This window comes from Ixodes scapularis, unplaced genomic scaffold, assembly GCF_016920785.2.
Source record: "Ixodes scapularis isolate PalLabHiFi unplaced genomic scaffold, ASM1692078v2 PGA_scaffold2__306_contigs__length_199485367, whole genome shotgun sequence".
Taxonomy (NCBI): Eukaryota; Metazoa; Arthropoda; class Arachnida; order Ixodida; family Ixodidae; genus Ixodes; species Ixodes scapularis.
This window is the reverse complement of record NW_024609857.1, coordinates 135,055,934-135,062,782: the sequence shown is the minus strand read 5'-3', so window position 1 is coordinate 135,062,782 and position 6,849 is coordinate 135,055,934. Positions and strand designations below refer to the sequence as shown.

Below are 6,849 nucleotides of genomic sequence, written 5' to 3'. Positions count from 1 at the left end.
AAGACATCAGACACCTTCTGACCGGAAGATTCCGTTCAGAAGGAAGGAAGGGTCAAGGTTCAAACTATTCCTACGGAATCGGTCCCCTTAAAACAAAAAAGGGTCGCGCTAATATATCCACTTAACAAGACGTCCGGTTGTAGGCAAACAAGGGACGAGCGTCTTGACAGGCCTTCCGAACAACCTTGGCTTTCCTTCTGACGTAAGTGGCCGCTGAAATTGTTCGGAATGTTGTCGTTGCTTTCGGAGTCCGTGAACCGAACGGCCGTCACTGATAATTGTGCTTTTGAGTACGTATTTACTTTTGTTTGCTGCTTGAAGTCGGGAAGGGCGCAAAGAGCACGTCGAAGTATGTTTTCTTTTTTTTTGTTTTCACGGCGAAGTATCTGGGCGGTGTTGGCCGCCATGAAGCTATCATAGGATTTCATCGTAATAACTATACAGACTTTCTGATCGTTTCGCTTCGCATATTCGAATTTGTTTTTCGAACTCGCTCGTTAGGCGTGATTGCAAAAACAAAATGCATTTAGCGAACAGTTCCTTCCGCTACGCGCTGAAGCACACAATCAAAGCAAAGTAAATCCGAGAAAATCCCTTGCCTCGTCACGTGATACTTGACAGATTACAATTGAGCGATCGCAGCGCTCCAATCGGTGTGCTCGGCATTAATAACTGAACTTAAAAGGCAATACAACCACAGCAATTTCCATCGAACTAAAAAAAAATGAAAATATTTGAAACTATAAATATAAAGCAATATATTTCTATACGTATTAGTAAAATAATTAATAAATATATATAAAAATGTCTTGACAGTGGTATGTGCAGAGGGCTCAGTGGTGAAATCTAATGTATGCAATTACAATTTGCGTTACTTTAAATGCGTTAATACAGTGCCCCTAGTGCTAAGCATTTTTGAAGATTTGTGTTAAAGTATGCTTAGCACTGCAGTATTGCATAACCGCACTTTCTAATATTGTAGTGAGTTGACTGAGCAAAAAATGCCGATGCCAATTTCGCTTATAACTCTTTTTTTTATTTAATGAAGATGCTAGACAGGCGTTTCATAAACAATCATAAGCCATATTCCACTCTGTGAAGGTGAATGACCAGCGAAGATGTTTAGCACACGACACAGACCCACCCCGAGGAGCCGGAGAAAACTAGACACGAGCGACAGGACCGCCACCCGGCGGAAAGTAGACACGCGCGGCGGGACCGCCACTCTAGGAGAGCGGATGGAAAGAAAACGAGGCGCGCAAGCTCTTGGAACGACGAAAAATAGAGCGCGGTGCGAGCGTAGACATGGCCGACGTGGGCATGTCTACGCTCGCACCTAAGAGTCTACTGATCTTGAATGGTTCCTATTGACAACTAACTTTATTGAATAGGCCTATTGCTAAATTACCCAAGCATCAAGGAGAATGCAGGGAATAGTGTTCCACGCGCCGCACGTGCCGGCGTATGCAGCAGTAAAGCCTAAAACAAATGGCATCTCGCACGCGCGTTCGTCAACGCTTTATTTTAGTTATTTACTTCCAAACTTTTATAGGGAAAGACTTGCGCGTGGGTCGCCAGCATCTGCAACAGCAACTGTTCGAAAAGAAAAGCCTAAAACAAACGGCATGTTGCACGCGCGTTCGTCAACGCTTTATTCTGGATACTTACTTAATATATTTTATGCGAGGAAGGCGTGCGCGTGCGGCGCGTGCGGCAGTGCGAGCGCAGAGTTTTAATCACTGCACACGAAAAAATCACGGAACCCTAGTCATAAAAAGCTTCGCTTTAATAAAAAAAAGAAAGATGCCGTGAAAATATAGTGAATTGGAGTATGAGTGTAAAGCACACGCTATAAATGGTAAAGTTTCACCAAAACAAGAACTGAAATTCACTCACATTCCTCGTATTCTGGGAATCGGTTCTACTGCGTGCTCGACAGTCTAGTTGTTTGCGTGCAGACAAGCAACTTTTATAAAGGATGTATCCGTTCAACGACTAGTGCGCAAAAGCGCCAGCTGTGCCAGTGCGCGTGACAAATGCCTGATGCGGCGCTTGGGAACATTATGCAGCCCTCTTTTTTTGCCTGTACTGAGCCATCGAGACAGCAAGTTTTATCTCATTCGATGGCGTTTTGCGCTAACGTTTTGCGCCGCTTTTTTTTTTTTTTTTTTTGACCTGTGCTTGCATTTGTACTTCCGAACGCAAAATTCTCACTTTTAATATGTCTAACGCAAATCGAATCGTAGAAGCGTAGAGCTATCGTAGTTCTGGTTTCCGATGAGGCGATGCCGGAAAAGTTCGTAAGCTTCACTGATCACCACCCGAGCCACTACGAGACAATCAGTCACACATTGAAATAATGTTTCGTCCGAATTTTATTTTGCTTTTTTTTTTTTAAATGAATGGAGTATTTGCGAGGTGAATTGTACCCACGCAGCAGACCGATGCTGGGCCTACATTTGGCTAAGAATAACAAAAAACCGCCCCCAAAGGTTGGTCTAGCATTTGCATTCTGGCCAATAGCAACATCCTTCATTGTTGGCCCAGACATTGGCACCAGCGTTGGGCCATCACTCAACCAACCTCCCAGCCATCATTGGCACCAATGCAAGGCCATCATTTAACCAACTTTCCAGCCATCATTGGTGTAGAATAACCTTAGCTAGGTATACGACCTTAGCTGGGGTAATGACGAGACAGTCATTCGAAGCACCCGAAACGGTTGAGATTGTTTTTTATGTGCCTCACGAGAGCGCAGCCAGCCTTCGAGACAAACCCACGCGCTCGTGCGCAGTGCTCGCAGACTTGCCCGCCGGCCGTGTGCCGGTAGATACATCACACCCCTTCCTCCTTAGACGTGGGCACCGTATCTGTCCGGTGGTCGACGCGCCCGGGAGCTCACCCGCGTCGCGGTTGACAAGGCAGATCCCACTGTTGGTAATGGGCGAACGTCGTCGTCTGTGCTGTGCTGTTTAGTTGTTTGTTCTGGACCATTCGCGCCCGAATGTGTGCCCTGGCGATCGTGTGAGCACATATCCCAAACTGGCGGTGGCGGCTGTGTCTCCCAGCAGCTCGAATTCGGAGTGCGATGTCGAATATGGTTTAGATGTCGTCTGACTTGACCCCGCTCTGTGTCAACCATCCAGGATCGTGGTCCGGCGCGGCGTGCGATGGACCCCGGCATCCACTTTCGCTCGTGTGGGAACTGTCGAATCCACACGGGTTGTCCACGAGCAAATTTGTGGATATCGCTGTTTTCTTCAGGCAACTGCTTAAAGAGGGATGACTTGAGTCGATCCAGTGCAGAAGGCAATTCTCGGCCGTACATCATCCACGCAGGAGTCTTGCCCGTTGTTGCGTGCACTGTCGTGTGTTGCTTGAATAGGAAACGTGACAACACGCACGACAGGTCTTCCCTTCCTTTTTTTAGATACAGCTTGTTTGAGCTCCTGTACCATCCGCTCAGCCTGCCCGTTGGTTGCCGGGTGGTAAGGTGCGCTCGTGACTGCGTTGATGTTGTTCATTCGGTAAAACGTCGCGATTTCTTCTGTGATGAACGCAGCCCCGTTGTCTGAACAAACCTTCTTTGGCACTCCAAATGTGGCGAATAATCCCCGCAGCTCCTTGATTACAGCGCTTGATGCCATGCTGCTAACTACTCGCACCTCCAACCACTTGGTGTATGCGTCTACAACGACCAGAAATACTTTCCCTTCCACTGGACCCGCAAAGTCCATGTGAAGCGTATCCCAGGCTGTTGATGGTCGTTCCCACTTTGTCATCGGTACTTTTATCTTGGTTTTCTGGTTTGTTTGACATTGGGCACATTCCGCCACACATAATTCAATATCTTTGTCAATTCCTGACCACCACATGTAACTTCTGGCACAGGCTTTCATGGCCACGATTCCACGATGTCCTGAGTGTACAAGAGTCAAGGACTCAGGCCGCAGACGCTGGTATCACAACACGTGATCCCCATATCAAACATCCTCGCTGTGTCGCTAGTTCAGTGTCCTCGTTCCTGAATGGTTGAAAGATGTCTTCCTTAAGGTTCCTGAAATTTCCACTCTGAACTGCGTCATACACACGGGAAAGAGTAGCGTCTTCTTTTGTCTTGTCTGCTAGTTTTTTGACAGTAATCAGTGGCCTGGTCAACGCTTCCAGGATGAGCACATCTCCGGGAGGCTGTGGCTCGTCGTCGCTTGCCGGTAAAGGTAGTCTGCTCAAAGCGTCTGCATTCTGATTCCGTTTTCCTGGTCGGTAGACAAGATCGTAGTTATAGGCCGTGAGCTTAACGCACCATCTTTTCATGCGTGGCGAAAGAATGGGCGGAACCGGACTTTGTGGACCTAGAATTCCCAGTAGTGGTTGATGATCCGTTGTGATGGTAACATGTCGACCCGGAAATGTAGCGGTGGAACTTGCTTGTAGCGTAAACTATAGCTAAACCCTCCTTGTCCAATTGGGAGTAGTTTTCCTCGGCCTTTCCCAATGTTCTAGAAATGAAAGCTACGGGAGACTCGTTTCCGTCTTTGTCTAGGTGCGCCAGTACCGCACCGACGCCGTATGGTGATGCGTCACACGAAAATACCAGCGGCTTATTGTCGTCATAATGAGCTAGAACTGTACGTTCCGCGATGGCTTCTTTCAGTTGCCGAAACGCCTGCTGATGTCGTGCACCCCACTGCCATGGAGCGTCTTTCTCAAGTAGCATGTACAGCACCTTCGCTATTGATGCTCGGTTCTGAGTGAAGCGGTCATAAAATGCCAGGAGCCCTAGAAAAGACAGAAGAATGGCCCGGCTGGTCGGTTCCGGCATCTCTTTGATTGCTCTCAGTTTTTCTTCTGTTGTGTGTACTCCCGTTGCATCTATCTTATGTCCCAGAAACTTCACTTCTTCGACACCGAAATGGCACTTTGACCTTTTTAAGCGAAGCCCGGCGTTCACCAACCTGCTCAAAACTGCCTCGAGACGCTCAATGTGCGCTGTTTTTGTGGTTCCGCTGATAATAACATCATCCAGGTAGACTCCCACGCCGGGTAGTCCTGCCAGGATTGTCTCCATGTAGCGTTGGAAAATCGCTGGTGCAGCCGAAATTCCAAAAGGCATTCGTTTAACACTGTATAGTCCCTTGATAGTGTTAATGGTGAGCACATCTGCTGTCTCTACTGTCACGTGGAGCTGTTGATATGCCTGAGTGAGATCCAGTGTCGAAAATATGGTGCCTCCCTGCAAACTTGCCAGAAGGTCCGTTACCGTTGGCATTGGATACACCGTTGGTTTTCCAGCCGCGTTCACCGTGCTCCTATAGTCTCCGCACATCCGTATAGTGCCGTCCTTCTTTCGTACGATCACCACCGGTGTTGCCCAGTCGGAGTGCTGCGTCGGCTCGATTATGCCTTGGTTTTTGGAGCATCCGCAGTTCTGGCTCCACTGCGGTTCGCAGTGCGAAAGGAACCGGTCGAGCCTTTAAAAAGCGCGGTGTCGCATCTTCCTTCAGCTCCAGATGTACCGCGTGGCCCTTGTGCCCGTTTATCTCTGGATCAAAAACTTCCTCGCGTGTCAGTAACACGTCATGAAGGGTCTTGCCCTGGTGAAGCTGGTATATCCCGCTGACTCTGATATTGAGTGCCGGGAACCAGTTTCTCCCAAGCAGATTGCAGCCCGAACCTGAGGCCACGATTAGCGGGAGCAGATAGTATTTTGACTTGTGTCGGACGCGCACTTCTGCCGACCCGAGAACTTGTAGTTGTTTTCCTGCCCATGGTCGGAGCGTGATATGTTCTTTGTTCAGTGAAAAGGCATTCTTTGGCCAGGTTTTCCTGTATGTGTCTTCACTGATCATGGAACACGCAGCTCCGGTGTCCAATTCGAACTCCATGGGTCGTCCTTCGACTTTGAGTGAGACCATATACTTCTTCACCGACGTGGTATAATTTACGCTGTTCAGTTCATGTAAGTCTTGGGTATCCTCGTCATCACTCGAAGGTGCCGACTCATCATGACTAACCGCGTGTGTTGATCGCCGCCGTTGATTTGTTTCAGTATTCTGGTAACACGCCCTTTCAATGTGTCCGGTCCTTCGGCAAAAATTGCAGCGTGCCGTGCGGAATCTGCATGTAGCTGCGACGTGTTGCTCGTGACAGCGATGGCATCGTTGTTCACTTGATACGAAGTCCAGTTTCTTTTGCTTGCCTAGGTTCCGGTTTTCACGTACTGTTGATTTTTGACCCTTGGTTACGGCGTTAATGGTGGTCTTTTGGGCTTTGACCTCTTTTTGCTGTCTTGCAGCACTCTCTGCTCTCAATGCAAAATCATACGCCTTCTGGAATGTTAGGTCCGGTTCTGCAAATAGTCTTTGCTGAAGGTGTTCGTCCACAATCCCACATACGAACCTATCCCGTAGCATCACCTCCAGTGGTAGCATTGTTGTGGACGATGCGGTGACCGGCTCATCGCCGCTCGCACTGGTGCCGGTGCTGGTGCTGGCGCTGGTGCTGGTGCTGGCTGTTGCGGTTGTCGGAACTCCAAAGTTGCATTCGACGGCGAGCTTCCTTAGTGCCGCAACATAATCGCTGATGGACTCGCCTGTCTCCTGGTCTCTCCGCTGAAACTTGCTTCTGCTGAAGAGCTCGGACGGCTGCGGGTCGAAATGGGTGTGCAGCATGTTCATTATGTCGTCGTAAGCCACTTCGCCAGGCTTCTTAGGTGCCACCAATGCTCGCACCGTTTCATTGGTCTTGGCACCGCACAAGGTGAGGAGAAGTGCCCTCTTCTTCGTATTACCCCATTCGCTTCAAAGAAGTTCAGTCGTTCTGCCCACGATGACCACCCGGCGCCGTCGA

The 6,849-nt window shown here is 48.9% G+C and overlaps 1 pseudogene; it reads right to left on the bottom strand.

Annotated features, from left to right (window-relative positions):
* Positions 1–2,851: 2,851 nt before the first annotated feature.
* Positions 2,852–3,587, bottom strand: LOC115315195 (annotated as a pseudogene).
* Between the last annotated feature and the right edge of the window lie 3,262 nt (positions 3,588–6,849).